The sequence below is a fragment of the Protopterus annectens genome, chromosome 11.part0, assembly GCF_019279795.1.
Source record: "Protopterus annectens isolate FY-2018-M chromosome 11.part0, PAN1.0, whole genome shotgun sequence".
NCBI classification, from domain to species: domain Eukaryota; kingdom Metazoa; phylum Chordata; order Ceratodontiformes; family Protopteridae; genus Protopterus; species Protopterus annectens.
Genome location: NC_056745.1, coordinates 863129406 through 863151869, shown reverse-complemented (window position 1 = coordinate 863151869; position 22464 = coordinate 863129406). Strand labels below are relative to the sequence as shown.

The 22464-nt window shown below is 38.1% G+C and overlaps 1 protein-coding gene across 5 annotated transcripts in view; it reads right to left on the bottom strand.

Moving 5' to 3' along the window:
• SLC16A7 (solute carrier family 16 member 7) overlaps positions 1 to 22464 on the bottom strand; it is a 1124843-nt gene that overhangs the window by 949962 nt on the left and 152417 nt on the right. For 4 of the 5 annotated variants that reach the window (XM_044088276.1, XM_044088278.1, XM_044088279.1 and 1 more), the window contains one exon: positions 6422 to 6471. The gene's annotated coding sequence lies outside the window, so the exon portion shown is untranslated. Of the gene's footprint in view, positions 1 to 6421; positions 6472 to 7273; positions 7296 to 22464 lie in introns of those variants that run through there. The other variant, XM_044088277.1, reaches the window with a different exon arrangement.

Genomic DNA, 22464 nt, shown 5'->3' with positions numbered 1-22464 from the left:
TATAACTTTAAATGCTAATAACCTACTTACAGGAACTAACATGTAGCGTAGCACATCAGAATTCTAGAGATGGCAATTTGAATGTAGATCTTAATTTTGTCAGAAGTGAGGAAACATTTGCCAGGACTGTAAAAACATAACTGAATAATGCTTTTATTCCAAAGAAGTATAAAGTACGTTCATACAGGCTGTTTATAATCTGCTGTCACCATTAAATAATGCTTTTTCCATGAGAGACTCTGCAATCAGTGTAATAACTCAAACTATTTTTATTATATGAGGTCAGCAGTCTACCATACAGATGAAAAATGTTATGTTGCTCTAAGTTCAGTCTTCCTTTACAGTTTTGTATACTAGGCACAAAAGGATGTTCTCATGAGGAGGTGAACAAAAGTTCAATCGCTGTAATATCGAACCCTTATGTCCGAAACCCAACAAAACCGAAAGCAGAGAACAGTGATTTTTTTTCCAGGGAAAAGAATTGCTGTTCCGTGACAAAAAAAAATAAAAAACAACCTTAAACTTAAACTGAAGTGGGGGGCTTCACCCCCGACGCCCCCCACTGTAGGGGGCTGTGCCACCCACACCCCCCCCTACATAAATATACCAACTCCGAGATTGCACCACTGTGGAGGAAATAGCAAAGGCCCGAAAACAGCCCACTGATTTTTTTTCCCTGGGGAAAAAGTCGACGTGCCGTGGCTTCGCTATTTTCCACTTTCAAACTTTAGGGTTCGATATTACAACATTCAAACTTGTTTTAGTTCGACTTTATAATATAGACCCTTACACTTTTATGTATTTTTTACCATCTCAACTGCTGCCAACTTCAGATGCCTAGCCTGTTCCCATTATTTCTTCCTCCTCTGTTCCTCATATAATACTGCTGATATACTAGCTTGACCCTTCACTGCAAGGGTACTCCCTGCAGAGGAAGCCCATATGCTTGGCACATGTCTGGACTAGCACTATTCTAGGGGAAGACTGGGAGAGCTGAGATCATCGTTCTGCTGGCTGGCTAAGGTATTTTGTACATCTCCATCAATCCCTTTCTATGACAGAATGTGTTTTAAGGGGATATATGGGCTTATGAGTACTGTGTCTTCACTCCACACACAGACTCCTTCAAACGCAAGCATTTTATTGAGGTCCATTGGCTCCAGCAGGGACTAGAACCTCAATTTATGCCCCCAGAACATGCAACAATCATTCCTCCAAACAGAAAAAGGTGAGATGGCATAACTTCTTCATCGCTCCATCTTTTAAGTCAGCTATTCCATTATCTGGGCCATTAGTTAAACCCAGGCTGTTTGCGTCATAATCATGGCTTCATCAATCTATTTCACATGGCTGATATTTTAATCCATTTTGGAGATACTGAAAATATGCAAACTCTGGAATTACGAACATTCAAGCCTTTCATTTTTGATTCTGAGAAAAATGCAGCTTTCGTTTCTTTACAGTAAAATATATCTAAATTCTTTGTGATATCCTTGGGTAACACTACATAGTTTTTTGTCATGTAGCTAGATTTCTTCACAACAGCTATGTTATGCTAATTCTGCCTATCATGTGCATGCTTGGCACATTTTCCCTACTACACATTCATATAGCACCAGATTCCACAGCACAACATACATCAAACCCCGAAACATGCAATCTAATTATTTATGTTAGATTCAAGAGCATTTATCTACCACCAGCAGTAGTACATGGAATGAAGTTACACCGTCTGCAGGACAGGAGGAATAACTTAGTACTGTAAAACTTCTAGCTAAGGCTTAAATCAAAAATAAGACATCACGTGGTTTTGACAGTCGACATTTAACTGTCTGTCCAAATACCCTCCAGTAATCCCTTCTTTCTCTTCACACTAATGTATCCATGCTCCTAAATGAAGCAAGGCCCAGAATAGCATACAGTAACACCAGATGACACACCCTTTTTAAAACCACAGTTGCACACTGCAGTGATACAGTGCACTATGCCCAAGCTCATACACATGCATGTGATGCCATTCACACGTATGCTTTGATAAAATGCTAACCCTCTGCAGTGTTACTGCATTTACCAGAATAGGTGGACCATAGTGTGACAAAAGATATATCATTTTACAATAACCTATAACTCCATACCATTTAGATAATAAATTCTAAACTAACAGTCGATCATGCATGGGTGAAACAGGATTTATCAAATGCTGGAGCAGTTCCACCAACAGGATGAAACATAAGTGTATGCATTTCTCTGTGACTGGATACATCCAGTATTACTCCTGTGTAAGTAAGGATTATCAGCATTAAACAATGGACTCATTTTAGAAATAAATTGCTTACATCTTTACAATAACTTAATTTTGTAATGAATTACCTTCCCCATCTGTGTATTTAACTAGTGACATCTGCGACCTGTACTAAACAGAAACACATCATGGCACCAAGTACAAACACAACACAGAGCTCCTGCAGCAGCCTTTTTTTCATTTTACTTGGGAATTTATAGGGCAATAACAGATATTTTGAGGGTCAGCAATGTATATCCAGTCATACAATGCAGTTACTTCAATTATTTGTTTTTTTGTTTACTATTATGAACTTCACATTTGTATCATAACAGTGGCAAGATCAATTGTGTTTTCACTGCAGGGTAATAATATCTTACAGAGTTAGCTATAATTTAGCAATGTTAAAATGTCTTAGTTTTGCTAATCAAATCATCCATTTTAGAGCTATTTTTTAGAAACAGTTTATGATAGATATCTTTTTTTCTGGTATTTTGTTCCTATCTGAATGCTGACCATCTATTCTCCATGATCAGTCAGTCCATTTGTTTTCTCATACAGCAAGATTTGATCACAGAGGTCATCATTTGTGCAGCCATTACCGTCTTTGTTTTTCTGTTAGGTCCTAACCCTGCCCCTGGCTGTTGTGAGCACCATGTAACTACAAGGACCTAATCTGCCAGCTCCCCTACATGTACTCAAGGTAAAATTGCTCGAGTCTCTGTAGTACAAAGAAAAACAAGACAAGTAGCATAATGTTGAACACAGTTTACCATAGGAAATCTTTTTTGGTGCAGTTTCTAAGTGTGTGCCGACAATGATTCCCTTGTTTTTGGAAGATTTATCTCTTCTTCAAATTGATATAAGCATGATGTTGGTATATGTTTTGGGGGTGGGGGAACAGTGGGGTCCATCCCTGTGCAAAAAAAAAAAAAAAAGTAAAAATTATTTTTTCTCCTGTTTGAATTTTGGATTTTCCTTTCAGTGCATCGACTTTCAGGAAGTCAGAAATTCATAGTAGAAGCTACTCTGCCCTCCCCTGTATGCTTCCACCCACATGCTAAGGAGGGCTGTCATCACCTGCTTGGTAAACCAGAACCACATCTCTGGATATGTCTGTTTCATCTGCAAGCCTACAACTAGCTGCACATGCTAAAACTGTTAATGGACTACCACTCCCTCCCCTCCAGAAAAAGTGAGATGGCATATGCCAGTCACTCCTCTAAACTCCTTCCCCAGCTCTTCCTGTGCCTAAGCTGCTAATCACACTTAGATCATCTGGATTATAGCCAGGGCTTTATCTCTATATACCACACAGCTGGGTGTATATAATGTTTGATAACCTTTGTATGACTATGTAGTTAAACATTGCCACATGATCTGTTTTTAGTACTGGCTATATTTTTTCTTTTTCTGCCAAATGACCTAAAATGAAACCCAGATTTGTGACTGAAGATAAGAATTTAGTTGCCCAACTAACCCATCTCTTATTTATTAAATAAGATAAAAAAATTAATTTTTCCCACTGTTTAAAGATTGACATACTGTCAGATTCTCTCGCAGATTTAATTTCTACAATCTCTTCACAAAATTTATTGCAATCAACCACTTTCCCTTTCTACAGGAAAACTGATTCAAGTATCCACCACTTTCTACTTGAAGTAATGCTTCCTCAGTTGCCTTTAGTGTGAAGAAAGAAGTCACAGTGTTGTGTTGCAAAGCTAGTTCTTAGAAACATAGCTAATATAATGCTGACATCTGTCTTCCACTCCTGATCTACTGGTGTTTTACATAAGTCAAGCAGACAAACATGCAGCTGTAGTCATATACCCATCTGCACACATACACACACATGAAGGCAGTTAAGATCTGCACAGTTAGATAACGTGGGTGTGTAGATATTAATAACTGAAATGAATGTGCATCAAGGACATAATAAAGGATAAATGTACAGGATGAAAATGCAGTACATTATTTTGTCTAAGCATGTTGAATAGTCATACTGTGTACAAAAATTGCTGAATTACATGTCAATAAAACACCAAAAATTAAGCTTAACAGATTAAACAAAACTAAGAGTTTTAGATCTGAAGATAATGGTGGAAAATTTAATTCACACTAAACTAGTATTCCAGATGACACTAGTGACAGTTTTTGCCCTTCACAGACAACCTGCTGGTCTAACAAGCTTTATCTGAGAACTCAAAGAATCTGTGACTGCACTATTACACCATGTGAACGCACTGTTACAACACCAAGCTCTTAAAAGTTGCCATAAGGGCTACAAGCCCACAAGCCTTGATCAGCTGTTCTCCTAAGATGCATGTTTCCTTTGCCTAATAGATTTTAAAACTTGTCTATCCTCTTCTGTCCCTCAGGTTCTTTCACTCTGTTTACAAAAATTCTACTTCATGATATTTAAGAAAAGGCAATTAAGTAACCCTATAATCACACTGCAAAGACCATCTAAGATAAATGGAGGGGTGTGGTTTGGCAGTGAATTGGAGCAAATCAACTTGCAGAGCTAGGAAAGCCTCCCCAAACAAAAAGACGTAATGGCACACATGATATGCATGTGTATACACAATTAGTGGTTTCATTCTAAACATATAACCAGACAAGGTCACCTTTATTTCCTCCTTACTTCAACTCTGTGAACCGAACCTGACACTGAGCAAACTCAGTGAAGTGCCCCTAAGCACAGGGGTGGTAGTGATATGACTTTGGATGTGTAAGGCATTTTATACAAGAATTAAAATCTGGGCTTCAGCAACCTGTGTGAGTGGAAAATAATGTGACTTGAGTGCCTGATCAGATAAATGGGATGCAGAGTAACTGAGGTCACGTTCTCTTTCTTCAGTCTCAGATTTCCAGTAGCTTGCTTTAAAAGGACTGCATTCTACTACAGTATGAAACAATGGCTCACAACTGCTATTCCCATGGGAAATGACCATACATTCGACATTCATCTCTGTAAACATTCTTCCTGTCTGTTAATCTGTCTTTATAATAAAATACTAATTTTCACAAAAGGATAGAGAAATGATTGCTCTTTTAAAAATACACCTCGTACATCACTTTATAATGTCACTCATGCTTCATTCTAAAGTATACATTTTCCATTATAATGTAACAGTTCAGTATATATTTTAAATTACACACAAATGAGTACAGAACTCTGATGACTTTTGTCACAGTAATGTGGCTATACAACATACAGGGTTAAAGCTATTGGATTATATGACCTTCTGTCAAGCTTCTTCCTGTTGCCATGGTTTGATTCTGTCAGTCTCCACTTGTATTCTGTATAGTTATGAGCAGAATTTAACCAGACTAGTACTCCTGCCTTGTCCTTTAGAACAGACACTTTTGCTTGGTACATTTCCTCACATAAAGAGAAGTACAAAACTGGAAATATACAGGCACAAGAATCCAAGAGTGAGACCCATACGGTGAGTAAACTGCAGAGGTGAAAGACGGATAATGCTGAAGAAGAACCCCAGTTCACCTAGTTTTTTGCACTGCTCACATCTAAAATACATTCCATGTTGCAGGTTATATGCCACAGCTATTAGCATTTCTCTAGCACTATATATTTTACATTCCTGATTTGATTCACTCAGTGACTCGCTAATAATAAATGTAGCAATATATGAGCTGTTTCTAAGATACTCATCTACAAGATGTAAGCACACAAAACATTCCTACCAATAGTCATATCAAGTTCTCTTTTCAGAACACGCTGCTCATGAATTTCAAAGAATTCTCTGTGTTGACTGTAGTTTATCAGCTGTATGTATTTTATAGCATGTACACTACCGAATGGAAAAAAAATCCAGGGTATACATAGAAAAGATGCACATATTTATGTTTTAGTAATTTGCCTGTGCTCAACGTATCAGGGAATGACAGAAAAATCAAACTGTCTGCAGTAAAAACTGATAATATGATGTATTTCTACTAATGTAGCCGGTACTGAAATAATGACTCAAGCCATGAAACAGGATGCCTAATACAGAGGTGCAGCTCAAAACTAATTCTGCTACTTATCTATACTGCATTTTGAATTTAAACATAAAAACTGTATTGTTTTTTTGCTTAAAGATAAAGGTGCACTTTTTAATTAAAGCAGTTACATACCTGATTTAGTGGAGACAGTCATCAGTCATTGAAGTCTCGACAACTCAACACTAGGGACATGGAAAAACACAGGATTACTGCTAGTCCTAGTAACTTTTTCTATTCAGCCGTTGCAAAATGAATGTATTCATAACCTAAAAGTAGAACACACCCATCTGGTAGGAAATTCTGCATCTCCTTACACAGATTCCCTTCACAACTTTCAGCTGTTAGTTTATCCAAAAAAAATATTCAAGCCAGGTCTGTAAAACTGTTTAACAAAATACTGTAGTCCTCTGAGATTGATTACATGTATTTTACAAGCCTTCTGAATTGCTACCCTTATCAGCATGCTACATTTAAAAAAGCACTAAAAATTTAAATGTACTAGTCCAAGCAGGCAGTTTTAGAGATTATTGCTTTACAGCCAAATGTAGAAATGTTAACTTTCAAATAGTTGATAGTTATTTTAACTTATCAAATAGTTATACTGTTTTGGAGATGCACTTCTATAGAGTAAAAATTGCCAAACACAATTTTCCAAAATGGCTCAGATTTGGTCTAAATATTTATATCTCTCAAGGTTTTGTGTTTTAAATGTTCTACAGGTTGTCTTCCTGCAGATATTTTCTTTAATCAGTAATATCTTGTCTGCTGCTACTAGGAGTCCAGAAATACTATGGCAAATCTTGCTACGAGTTTGTTTGTCCTATTTTTTTCATCAGTATACAATTCTACCAGGTCAATTCTCTTGGAAAGCAAAAAGAACAACTACAGTGTCAACATCCATCTATGCAGATGTCATAATACAAATTCAGGAACAGAGGACCTGTCGGATATGAAAAAGTAGAATTATGTTAACAAGTCACTCACAAAGTTTTTTTCAGCCTTCTCTCCCTCCTCATGGGAGAGAAAATCACTGAATGCTATCATTCAAAACCTGTCATGTTTGCTACTCTTTGTAATGAAAACAGGGAGGCAGTTCCTTTCCTGAGAATCGTGGAAGGGATGAGCATTTTTGGCAGGGATATGTCCCAAATAGAAACTCAGAGAAGCTGCCAGTCCTTTGATAACATTAGACAAGCTGTCACTCACATTAATAAAACTTTTTATGCTGGGAGGTTCCCATATACTTCTCAGGTTTTGACACCTACTGATGCAAATATTTAGGTAAATGGAAGTGCATTTCTTAAATGTATTATTCAGTCAGAGAAAAGTGTATACACCAAGTAGGAATTTACATTAGGAATAGCCTCTACAACCATATAAAAGGAGTAGGAATCCACAGCTAACCACTTATTTTATATACACATTGCTGAAGATGTGCTTACTGCCAAGTGAATTCAAAAATGTATTCACTTTGTTAACCCCTCAAGGGTAGCTTGCAATTTTTCCTTCTTTTTTATGACATATTTCCAGCAGAATTTTATAGTAAGAGATATTCTTCTGAAGTAAGGAAAGGGACACCCCCTTGTTTTGCTCTGATACCTTGAAATCACTGGACATAACACAGCTATCAACTATTATTCAGCCATCCAACCATCCTAAAATACATACTTACATATTTAACGCCCACTTTACAAATTCAGGATTTCAAGGAGCCAGAGATCGACCTGATAAGCAGTGGATATAAGGCAGAAGGCCATCTGAGATGTATCATATCTCCTATAATACATGGGCAATCACATGTATATCACATCCATACCTAGTGGCAATTTGAGCAATGTCACTCGACCTCCCCATTTCTCTTTGTGATGCAAGATTGAACATATTTGAAGAAAAAAGTCCAACAAAAACAAAGCGATTACAAGAAAACACCACAGAGAAGGTAATGGGCCAAGAATGAAACTGGGTAACCAAGTGCTATAAGGCAGCAACATTAGCTGTTGCATCACCTTGCCTCCCCACTCTGTTGCTCATAGCAGACATGCACAAAAACTACAAATTTTCAGAAAATAGAAAGAATTCCGAAATCAGTCACAGATGCAATAAAGCAAGTGGATTTGTAAAGCATTTAATATGAACTTTCAACAGCATTATTATTCCATACAACACAAATATTCAACAATTCAAGTGTGCTGATACAAACTGTAAGTGATAAGACATTGACTAAACAGACAGTAACTTGAAGACTTCTAGTTGTATGATAAACAACAGACTTTTGCATTCAAGTGTGTGAATATGAACTGTATACAGTATTAGTCAATACCAGAAAAGACAACAGCTTGTTGGTTTCAGGTTATAGAGTCAGGCAGCAAACTTTTTTTTTCTTTCTTTCTTCTCTATAATTGAGAAATTTATTTGGACAAAAAAATAGTTTATATGATTAATCTAAATTAAAATGTTCACGAAACGATGACTAGCTTATAAACTCCATAATCAATACCACTCTATTATAACTGGTTTTAGATATACTAGATGGCCCTGCAAGGGAAGGCTCCCCAACCAGAACAAGTTATCTTACTTTGATAAAGTTATTAAAATATAGCAAAACAACAAAACACACAGGTTTCTGGTATGGTGGGCTGTAGCTATGGAGCAAAGTTGTGGTCCTCTTCCTCCCTGTTTAAAAAATAATTCTATTAATTAAATACATGTAGTTTCCATTTACCTTAGAATATATTTTTTACACTTTTCTTTTCTCTCCTTCCCTCATTTTGACAGTTGTCCAAGTGCCACAAGTCCTTCCCTGTGTGTACTGGCTTGCTAATCTACCTCTGGTCTAATGTCTGAATTTAGATCAGGGCCAGTGATAATCTTAAGGACATGCTGATGGGGATCAGTGATATCCTACATTGAGCCCTTTTTTATAGTTTGACCTACTCTGTCTCCTCCCTCCCCTTCTCTTGTGCAAGACCCATGTTGCAGCGTATCACACCACCTCCACAGCAGCTCAGTCATGTCTATACTCTCTCTCCCCCTTTAGATTACAACTCTCATTGTACTGTCCCCAGCCTCCACCAAGAATCATTGCAGAAGACTCCAACAGGACCACCGTTCCTTCCAGGCATGGTAACACCCATCCCTCCCTGCTGCTCTGTCAGTTACCTGAGCCACTAACCAAACCCAGGTCTGCTGGGCTGCAGTCGTTGCTTTATCCCTCTGCGCCACAGGAACAGTACTATTTATCTTACAATAATTAATATAAGAAGGAAAGTTCAGGATTGAAAAGAAAAAAAAAATGACTGTACTAAAGAAAAGAGAAGCAAAATGGCTCCATGGCCCCAGTACCTTGCAAGTGGCAATGGCAAAGCCAAAGGGTGATTAGCATAATAAGACTAGCAAGACATTGGAAAGAGATAACCATGTAAAAATCAAGATATTAGTGGCCTGGATATGTGAAATGGAGGATATAGTCAGACATGAACATTTAAAGTTCATAAGAATCTCAGAGTAAGTGGAATCCAAAAGGCCTGTTGTCCGTTTGCAAACAAATCACGGCTAAAAGGATAGGGCTACAAGAGATAGCAGTAGAAGGAAAATACAGTATATGAGGCTGTCTGCCCCTCATCCTTGAAGAAGCTCAGAAAAATTATAGTGTAAGTACCTTGAAAAGGAGAAAGTCTTTTCACAAGTATGAACTCCTGGCAAGAAATTATTTTATGGGGGAGGTAAGAGTCTGTTGTGAATAGGATTACAGTGCAGACACCATGCACAGGGCAGTTAGATTCATTCATGCTTTACATATGTATCTGGCCTGTAAGCTATCTTTTAAAACAGTCTGTCCTGCATTTTCTAAGATTATATTCCAGGCTGGAGTTGAAGCAATTTTTAGTGCTTAAAGATGCCATCCAGGCACTTAAGGAATGGGAAAGTTGCCTGTGAGAAGAAGTCGAGATTAAGACTGCAGGAGAATGTGTGGCTGCTGTTATGACTAGTAAGAATATTGACCAGGAATAACTTCCACTTCATTCAAAAAATGTCTCTTCAAAAAAGGCATAAGGCCTAAATGCATCTGTAAAAAGGACCTTATCAGCTGCTCCAACTCTGAAGTTTTAATACTGTCCATGGACATCAATGACCAGATGGATGACACCACCAATGGGGGCTTGGATGTTTGTTTAGATGAAAACAACCCCATGCACCACATCTAAGCCGGAAAGACTTGGAACTGTGGGGGACTTTGGTGACCATTCTGCTGGATTGGAAGGTGAAAAGGGGGAGGCTAACCTACCAGAAGGGACCTCTTTGACAAGGAAGGGGCTTGGAAGGCTCATAGCTGGACCCTTCTTGGTTTTTGGCACTGAAGCAGATCAGCTCCAAGACATCAAGGCTGATATCAGTGTTGGGGCAATCAGCGGACTCAAATGTTTTGGGATCTTCAGGTCCAGTGAGCCTGAGGAAGAAGGAACAAGAAAAGAAGAAGAAGAGGATCTCTTCTTATCCACTTTAGAAGGTTGGTCCTGAGGTTCAGAACTGAGGGAGAAGCAACTCAAGGAACAGAAGAGGAAGAATTAGAGGGGAGAAGTCCTTTGAGGAACAGTTTGGCCCTAAGTTCATTAATCGCTCTTGTCCTGAACCCCTCACAGACAAAGCATCCAGAATCCAGGTGCACTGTTATCAAGCACTTCACACACTTCGGCTGTATGTCCAGCAATGGCAACTTGTGACCTTCAGGCCATGCACCTCTTAAAGCACTTATCCAGGTTAAAAATCAGAGAAGAAATTAGAATACCACAATTGCAACAAAAACCATAAAACTACTAACTAGCTTACGGAAAAAAAATAAGTATGCCAAAAAAGCAGGAATTCCAAATGGATAATAGTGAAAAAGGGTAATAAACCTACCTTTCTAACTACCTATGTATCTACACACAGACAACAGTAACCAAAAAAATAACATAATGCTATGGCAAGGGTAGCAAAAATCTCACCAAAAACCTACTACGCTAGGTACCAACACAGGAAATGTTGAGCGGAGCCAAGATCGTGCTACTAACCAGAATGGTAGCAAACTAAATCTGAGGATTAGGGTCTATATCAGTTCACTGAAACAGCACATCATCGAATACAACAACCTCAAACTTCTAACCACGAAATCTAAAAACATCGAAAGTTCAGAACAGCGAATGTTTTCCCTGGGAAAAAATTCACTGTTCCGAGAAACACACACACAACACAAGCACACCAAAAAAAACAGTAATCCACACACATACACTTAAAATCCTACATCTAACCCTACACTAAACTGTAAATACAGTACTATCTATCCACTATCCTTAAACCAAACCCTAACCCTAAGGCCCGTCACTATCGCACACTCACCTCACCTGTGCCCTAACCCTAACTCACATACCCCGCCCTAACCCTAAAGTCTATCACTATCACACACTCACCTCACCCGTGCCCGTTATAACCCTAGCTCACATACCCCGACCTAACCCTAACGTCCACACAATCGCACACTTGCCTGAACCCAACCCGTAACTTTCCACCACAGTGCTGAAAATAGTGAAGCCACAGAAACAGACAACTGAATTCTTTCCCTAGGAAAAATTTGGTTCTCTGCAGCTTCTCTATTTTCAGCGTTCGCTGTTTTCGGTTCGATATTAGACCATTCGAAGTATTAACACTTCGATGATCTAATATAGACCCGAGGATTAGAGTGAGTGGTGGAGAATTGTGGTAGGCGGAGCCAAGCAGGTCATGGAATTGGCTGGTGTCAGATCTGAGTTAGATCCAAAGACTTACAGGTTGAAGCCAGATGGAGCAGACTACATCTGATCATCAGTATAATTTTGAAGAATTGAATAAAAGGATAATAAAAACACTAACTGGAAGACTGTGAAAATATAATATGTGACTTAAATGACTGCTGAGACTATTTCAACAAGGAACAATGTTTAATTTAAAGAGTTATTTACTGATTAGTCATATAAGTTATTAGTTTGTGCTGTCAGTTTATAATTTAATTTTAAACATTACTTCCTATTGCCCTGAAACACTAAGCTGAGAAGCAAAGCAAAGCAAATGTTACATGTTATACAACAGATGGGCCATAGTCAAGATATTAAGAGTGAAATATTTTGTACATTTTTGTGATTCCCTGATGACTGCTGAGTCACAACAATACACAAAACAACTGTACTTAACCAATTTAATTTATGTTTACTGTTTTTATCCAGATGGCTTGCTGGATTAAACTGCATTTAGCAAGCATGGACTTCAACAACTGCATAAATACAATGCCATTGCATTTGGTACTGCTCACATCAAAGAAATGGAGCATGCATGCAAAGAAAGTGATAGGTTCCAGTGTTATTTATAGTATGCAAGATGTTTAAGGTTTCATCTGAAATGTGTGCATCACTGCAATTCTACAAACTTGAAAAATAAACACCATGTAATAAATGAGTGCATTTTCTGTGAAAACAGTAAATTTGAAAAATAGTAGATGATGCAGTAACAAATGCTAAACAGAAGAAAACAGATATTATGAAATACCTTATATTTACTGTAGTATATTTATTTTATTCTGGATAAAAAGGAACTGTGCTCTACGGGTTTTCACTTAATACTTTGAAATCCTAGTGGCCTTCTTTTCTTGAAACCTTAAATTTATGGATTTTTTTTATTTATCTTTTTAATTAAACTATGGCATCCAGCTGGATCACCTAAGATGATTACAGTGTGCTTGGGAAAGAAATATAGATAGCAATTTAGATTATTGGACTTTGAGAACCACTCAACCAACTCTGGTCTAGAGAAACATTAAGCAACAGTCTGTACCTGACTTGATGCCAATTAACTTCAGCACGTAGGGTGAAGGCAGACACTTGAAGGAAAACAAAAATATTGCACTGACTCAGTATTGCAAAGGAGCAGCACGTGGACTCTTTGCCGACAGCATATATCTTTTATTTTTCCCAACAGAATGAACCTTAGCAGTTTTGTTAGTACTTCATGTAACACATCTGAAAGTTACATCTAAAGCCATTGGAATATGAATATGCATTTTTGAGAAGTATGTCCCTGACTCATAGCCGGCCTTAGGCATAGGCCAACTAGGCGGCCGCCTAGGGCGCTGCTCTAGCAGGGGCACTTTTCCAATATTTATTTGGTGTAGGTAGACCAGGATAGGGGCACCAAGTGGTGTGGTGGGGGGCGCCGTGGAGCCCTTTTGCCTAGGGCACCAGCTGACCTAAGGCCGCTCCTGCCCTGACTTTACACTGAGCCACAGATTTATTGCAATATTATGAGATATACTTATAGGACTAGATATGACTGAGTTATGAAAATAAACAGAAATACTATCCCATTTTAATTTGTGTGTCTGAAGGAGGCAAAGTATTGGATTTCTTCTTTTTACTGAAAAATAGCATAAGAATTTGAGTACATTTGATTCACCTTTCTATGGTACTGTTTGTCCGAAAAGCTAGCTGTGTTGCGGTATAATGATATATTCCAAAATGTAAGTTCTTGCTTACAAAATGACTATTGCAATGTTGCCCATGAATAAAACATGATTTAATTGTTTCTTTCCTATGCTTGTCAGTGCATTACATGTGGGACCTGTGTGAGAACTTAGTATATTGATTTGGGTCAAGTCATCCTCGCAACTGCATCACACTGATGACCATATTTTGGTGTTTAATGGATTTCAATTCTCAGCCTAGTTTTTTTTTTTCAGTCCACAAATGTCCTTTGTGAACATAGATGAATTCAAATTATACCCCTGCCAAAATGAAACAAGTTTATCTCTGTAAATATTGTACATTTTATACATACCGTATATACATTTCATCACTTTACTTATAAAGCTATTGAATGTTATACAGTGTTTTGTAATAATGTGCAATGAGACTTTCTGTAATTATTTTTATGCTACCTGTCCCAGGTCATGAACAGAGATGGCTGCTCAGCCCACCTCTGCCTAGCCAGTTAACAAATGTGAAATAAATAAAAAAATACATTTTAAAAAATAACTTAGCACAGGAAAAGGCCATGTTACAAGGTATCCTCTCATTTTTTTAACTTATTGAGTCTTTTAGTGACTTGAATCAGTCAAAGCTGATCTGATAGCAGCTGAGGTTGTAATTCAAAGAAATTTAATCAGTTTTGGTTGAAAATATTTGAAAGCAGAAGTGAGCAGAGGCACAAAATATGGCAGATAATAATATATTATTGTTATTTTTACTGTCATTAGTAGTAGTATTTTGTGAAACTTGAGAAACTGATGTAATAGCTCAGATGTCTAAAAAGGCATTTTAAATAATGGATTTATATTTGCTCATTATAACTCATCTCATAAAAATTGCAGTCAACAGCATGAGCATTGTCAGAGTGGGTGTTTAGGAGACTTTACAACATTACTCACCTACATAGAAGGCTTCACGCCCTCACACAACTAAACATTAAAACTATCTCCTTAATTGCACCATGGAAGGGCAGAATGGGTAAAACTCAACAAGAGGGGTCCTGACTAGTTGGATTTTGTCATAAACACATACTGAAATATAAATCCCATTGAGATACTTTGCAGAACTATGATTGGTTAAACATAGATGAAAATAATAAAGCAGGCCTTCCTTTATATATGCCTTCTTTTTATGAACTGACTTGATAATGTTCCATGCATAAGTATATCAAGGTCTATAATGTCAGCATTAATCTCATCCAGATGCTGCTGTTGGTTATATTTGCTTTTATTGCCAAGTAGCTTTCCTACGTGCAATAGCTGATAACAATCCTGTTAAAATGATTTTTAGGGGGTACAGAAAATGCTGTCCTAATGTAAATTTGAAACTCAAATGAGTGAGTCTCATAATTATGAAAAACTAAGGCAATTTTTGAGAGAGTGGTGAATTGTAAAACTCATGGCCACATCTTAAAAGCATTTTTGCAGGGGAGCAAGCCATTTCTACCCCCACATTACTTGCATTTAGTACCTTTGAGATTGATGTACTTTATAGAAAAGGAAATTCTCTGAGATTAACTTATCCACACCCCCACCAGGGGCAACAATATCCTAGACCTAGTCATTACCAATATGAGTTCCACACCTGAAGTCAACTTCTTGTTGGTCTGATCTGACCATAAGCTTATCACCCTTGATAACCACATCCCGCCCCCACCCACCATTAAGAAAACCACAGTAAAAAAATTCTCCAAAGCCAACTTCATGCTTCTTATGACAGAAGTGGTGAACTTCATGACACCCATGCAGACGGACAATACAGTTACAACTGCTGAATCCTACACAAATGCACTCTATAAGCACTTACACGAGTGCATGGATCATGCTATCCCAAACAGAACCAAGACGCTGTCCTCCAAAAAAAGGAAGCCAATCTGGTGGTCCCCTGCCATAAACAAATTGTACAACAGAAAGAAGAAACTGTTGCAAAAGAAAGTAAAATCCCATGAGTGGAGGAGCTCCCTGGTCAGCCTCAGCAAGATGCTGAGATCCCTTATAAGATCCTCCAAAGCTAGCTACAAAAACAAAATTGCCACTAAATCCAAGGACAACCACAAAGGATTATATAGCTATGTCAAGAATCTAGATGGCAACACCCAGATCTGCTCTGAGTTACAGCACAAAGGCACAACAATTACAGAACCAACTGATATTGCCAACATCCTGACATACAGGTTCAGTGCTAACTTTAACTCCCTCTTACCCCCTAAAGGTCCCATATCTATACAGGAAGAATGCAGAGTCCCTGTAATCAGAACTATACAGGTAAAAGCTGCACTCTCTAAAGCCAAAAACACAGCATCCATGGGACCAGACAACATCCCAGGCTGCGTTTTACACGAACTTCAGAACAAACTGGCTCCTCACTTGAGCACCATGTTCAATAATAGCCTCGCATCAGGCTTTGTGCCCACTGAATGGCGCACAGCAACAGTTATCCCACTTCACAAAGGGGGAGCCACCACTGATCCCTATTAGCCTGACGAGCCTGTTCTGTAAGGCTATGGAATGTATCATAATGGAACTCATAAACAAAGACATTGGTAACCTCCAAACTCTGGATCCCACCCAGTTTGGGTTTGTGAAAGGCAGATCATGCCTCCTGAACCTGATCAACTTTGTTTGAGGCAGTCATCAAAGCCGTAGATGAAGGTAAGGTGGTTCACACAGCCTCTTTTGACCTCGCCAAGGCTTACAACACCATCCCCCATTCTGGAATTATAGCTAAACTCACTGAACTAGGTATAAATCCCTACGACACAAGATGGGTTGCCAACTGGCTCACTGACAGAACCCACACTGTAAAAGTTGCAGACTCCAAATCTGACCTCAAAGCAGTGACAAGTGGAGTACCACAGGGTTCCATCCTGGGACCTCTCCTGTTTGGTATCTACTTCTCTGAAGTACAGGCTAACACAGAAGGCCTCTGACTAACGAAGTTCACAAATGACTGCAAACTACGAGCCATAGTCAAGTCCCCAAATGATGTGGATATCCTACAGAAGGGCCTCACTGAGACAGATGCCAGGTGTCAGAGCCATGGCCTCAAGCTCAGTGCTAAAAAGTGCAGTGTCATCCCCTTTGGTAAAAACTCTGTACCCATGAACTACCACATAGGCAGCAATCTACTTAACACTTAATGCGTGATGAGACCTTAGGACCCAGGTGGACAGTAGTCTCTCCTTTGATAGTCACATCGCCACAGTAGTCAGAAAGTCCTTCTATGTGGCACAACTCATCATAAAAAGGGTTCTCATCCAGGAAAAAAGAGGTCATTGTTCCCCTCTACTCTTCACTCATTAGACCCATTATAGAGTACAACGCCCATTTTGGAATGTACCTCACAAGACATCTGCAGCAGCTGGAAAGGCCACAGAAGTACCTCACAAAGAGGATCACTGGCGTCAAACAAATGCCCTACACTGAATGCCTCAAAAACTCCAGCTTTACTCTGTCGCATATCACCTACTCTGAGATTATCTCTGCCTAACATATAAAGCTATGTCAAACCCAGAGCTGTTGGACATGCTACACTTAAAGAAATCCCAATCCCTCCCAGATACACACTCTAGGGACCTAAACCTTGTCACCACAATAAACAGGACATGCTGGAGGGATAGATTCCTGTCCCAGAGACTTCCCATACTCTGGAACAGGCTACCCATCTATGTCAAGCAAAGTTCTACATTATAACTCTTCAAGAAAAATCTTGATGAGTGGATGGGAAATAGGAAATACACCCCGGGGATCACTTCTGTGTCTCTGCTGACAGTGGCACAGGAAAATAACTTTCGTGCGTGGCATAAGCTATGGAACCTTGCTGGCTAGGCTTACGTAGGCCCTTGGGCCGATAGCCTAGTACCTACGTATGAACCTGTGAGATTCAGTAATGTTGGAATTTACAGTATATATGTTCATATTATAGTACATCTCCAACTCATTACTACATGAGCCACAAATGGTTGAAACTCAATCTGAAAAAAGGAAAAGATAATTATGTACCAACTCCAGTATCACAATACAGTGTGGAGAGGGTTAAATCCCATAGCTCACTGTATAGCAGTCCCCCAAAAAATGCTGCAATCTTGTGGTGAATGTGCAGTTCGACAAAACAATTTTCTTAACAAAATGTTCAGTGTAATGAAAGTATGATCAAACACACTGCACCCACAGATAGATAAATATAAATATATGCACTATATAAAACTTAACTCAGTGTTACTAGAGTCTACCAAATATATATGTACTATATAAAACTTAACTCAGTGTTACTAGAGTCTACGAAATATATATGCACTATCCATTCATCCTCATACGCTTTTCCCATTTTTACACATGGGGTTAAGGGTGCCACTTCAGCAGTGACAGTCACCTTGAGCCAAGGTTTACACCACCAGGTAGCTAACACTGGCATGCTAGTTCATCTGTTCCACTCACACTCATTCCTATAGCCAGTTTAGAGTGGCCAGTCCATCTGCTGCATGTCTTTGGAGTGTGAGAGGAAACCATAGCACCCACAGGAAACCCACATGACCACAGAGAGGACATGCAGACTGCACAGAAAGCACCCCAGCTGAGAACTGAACTGGAGAACCTCTTGCTGTGAGGTGACAACCCTAACCGCTGCACTACCACAGCCACCCTTAAATGTATACACACTACATAAAACATTAATTCAGCATTACTAAATTCTCCCAAATCTGTATTCAGTCATTTGTGTAGTCTATATTTTGAGCAGTTAAAAACATTGTCTACATTTTGAGCATAATATATTTTGAATTGTAACTATATGTGTGTGTATACAGAAGTGCAAATTCCTCCTCCCCACAATTCTACCACCTCCCACAACAAAGTAATTCTGGAAGACAGGAGCATATGATTACTCCTTTGCTTTTGCTGGCATTATTGATGCTCATTATTACAAACATGTGACTATAATGAGTGTTTCCATATATAAGTATCTATCTATCTATGTATGTGTGTATGTATATATATATATATATATATATATATATATATATATATATATATAGTGTGTGTGTGTGTGTGTATACATATATATATATATATATATATATATATATATATATATATATATATATATATATATATATATATTAAAAACCACCACACGTCCAGAAAAACAGTTATGTTAAAGAAGCCAATGTTCCCTAGGGAGCGAAGCTGAGGTATCAAAGCGTTCTGAAGTAAACTTTACCACCAAGGCTGAAGGCTTCCGAAACAGCCCTCTGGACTAAAACGCCAAAATTATTAGCGTTCTAAAGTAAACGTTATTACTAAAGTTGAAATTTCTTCAGAATCAGCCCTCTGGACTAAACGCCAAAAGTTGCTTACAAAGTCTTGCTGTTCCTCAGCTCTCACCAGTAAAACACTGTTAGTTCCACTCGTTGATACACGGAAACCACCATTCGGTTCAACAAACTTAAAACGAGACTGTAAATCCAATAGTTGCAATAAACCATACGATAATAAAATAAAATCCAGTTTATTGTAAGCGCTTTCACGGCTGATACACGCCGCTTCATCAGACAAACAAAAATGAGATAGAAAACATTTTAAATGCCATGCATCATGTTATCATCCAATAGATACAAAGTATTTCATCTAGTTAAGTGCGTACTTCCTGTTCAGCTTGAATTACATATATCAAATACTAAACCAAGCTGCAAAGTTAACAATACTATCTAAATGCTTCAATAAAGCAAGGCGCACCCTTAAATAATTCATGTATCAAATAATATATCCTTACATAACTATGACATTAAAAATAAACAATAAACAGGAAAATTATTTAAAAATCCTTACAGAGAATCAATATAAGAATGCATATTAAACTACAATTATACTGACAATAAACAATTCTTAAAAACATTCTATACTTTTACTAAATTAATCGACTAATTATACATCAATTATAAATACCTAATTCTATGCTCAGTAAGAATATAAATATATAGACATAGGAAAATCTTAAAAACAAACCCCCAGGGCTGGAATTTAATAAAATGAAGACAATTAACACTAAAAGTTAAGAGCAAACTATAGGATAGTTCCTATAGCATTAGAATCAAACTAATGTGTCATTTTGAACCAAGAATGGTGTAAAAAAGATGTTTAAGTATATTTAACTAATCAGTGTTGATGATACAATTATTTGCAAGATGCTCTAGGCCAGGTATTGCATCTCTGAAAAGAAAGAAAGGGGACGGACAAGCCTCTAGTCTAACATCGGCCAATAAGGATGCCCCTGTTTCAGGAGCATCAGCCGTTATTGTACCATGCCCACAAGATGAAAATGTGACTGGATCTAATATCGTTACTTCACCTATGGAGAACGCAGCTCCGTCTGTCTATACCACACCGAGTGATGTGGTTGTAGACAGTTTGCCTATTACCGACATTGGGAATTCTACTCTATCCAGTACCAGTATTGGTTTAGCAGGAGCAGTTCGATGGAAAATCCAACTTGACAGAGTTGAGATGCATAATCCCGTCGAGGCCCCTTTTCCTATACGGCTAAACAGAAAACGGTCTCTCGAAAGCGACAGCTGTCACGCTGCCAAAAAGAAGGACATACAACAGGTAAACCAACAGACTCTACAAAAATTTTGGACATGAGTTCACTTGTATGCAACATATCTGGTTATTTTCTCTCTGAATCTGAGTATGAACTTTTAAACAAAGGCATGTCCTTTGTTCCCACCTCGAATTTGGACTTGGGACAAATTATTATAGCAATTAGATTATTTGCTAGGAATATATGTTTGAAATTATTGCACAATGATAATAATGGGAATGTCTGTCCCTTACTCAGAAAAAAAGAGCTGTTATATGCCTCCTATGCATTCCAATGTTGAGATTTTTATACAGGCAGTAGAGAAAGATCTATATAATAATTTCACTTTCAGCAACTACCTTCAGAACAACAATTTAACTAAGACACAGAGAGAAGCGTTTTATAGTCTTAAATCTAATAATAATATTGTCATACGTCCTGCCGATAAGGGAGGACCTGTAGTTGTCTTGGATGTAAATTATTATCATACCAAAATGATGAGTTTGCTCAACGATGATGCTTATACAATGGTTACTGCTGAGATTATTCATTCCATGAAAGAAAACATTGATAGCATCTTAAGAGAAAGCAAGGTGGAAGGGGCTATATCTGAGGATACATATAGATTTATGGTTGTTGACCATCCCTTAATACCAACCATTTCAGGTTTACCTAAAATTCATAAGAATGCCACACAACCAGATCTTAGACCAATTGTAGCTAGTGCAGGCTGGTTAACAGAACCAATTTCCATGTTTTTGGATCAACAGCTGAAACCCTATGTGAAGTGTTCACCTTTTATATTACAAGACACGGAACATTTTTTAAAAGATCTGTTTAAGTATGTTACTTCTTCTCCTATCTTGAATTTTGAAAATATTATCTTTGTTACGATGGATGTGACCTCACTATTTACGTGCATCCCTAACTATGAAGGCATTTGTTGTCTACAAAGGTTCTTATCCAAGCATTCTGACATGTCTAGCACTAGCATTGAGAATTTAGCTCTGTTGATGGAACTAGTTCTTGACAATAATGTTTTTTTGTATGCTGATAATTGTTACAAACAAGTCAAAGGGGTCGCCATGGGCACTAGCTGTGCTAACAGCTATGCCAACATTGTCATGGCGACCTTTGAGGATGAATATATAGTACCCAATTCACACATAATATTCTATAAAAGGTTTGTTGATGACCTGTTTTTCTTGTGGAAGGGAACAGTCAGTGAATTGGAGGAATTCCATAACTGGGTCAATACTTGTAGCAGTTATTTGAAGTTTACTATCAATTTTTCTAGTACGAATATGGATTTTTTAGATGTTACCGTGTTTAGGACGGGTATCCAGATTAATACAAGGATACATCGTAAACCATGCTACAAGCCAGCCTATCTCCATCGAGACAGTATGCATAATTCACACATTTTTAGAAACATAGTAAAAGGCCAAGCAATGCGTGTTTCACGTTTATCCACTTTACATAATGATTATATGGCAGGGCTAGATACCCTACGTGAAGGTCTGATTAGTAGAGGTTATTCTGATTTTGAGATCGAGAATGTATATTCTGAGATGGATGGCCTTAGATGCAATAGGGCCAAACCCTATTTTTCAGAACCTCCCCAATCCACCATTAACTCTACTCGTACATTGGTCTTTCGTCCAGTCAGTATAGTCTTACCATTTGGTGGTAAATTACCTGTTGTGCAGGAGGCTATTAGTAAGAACTGGAATATACTCACTGCAGACACCAAAGTAGTTGATTTAGTTGGTGAGGCTCCATCTTTTACGTTTAGTAACATGTGTAGTCTCAAACGACATCTCTGTGGGGCCATGACTAGGACCATCAAAAACAGGACAGGTTTTGAAAGAACCAACAAATGTGGACATTGTCCACAATGTGCCTATATTGATCAATCTCACTATTTTAGGCATCCGGAAACAGGACATCTTTGGACCATTAACTATGACAGTGATTGTGCAACTAGGAATGTGATTTATATAGCCCATTGTGTACTATGCTTCTCAACCAGGTCCCTTAGGGAACGTATACGGGATCATGGTTACTGTC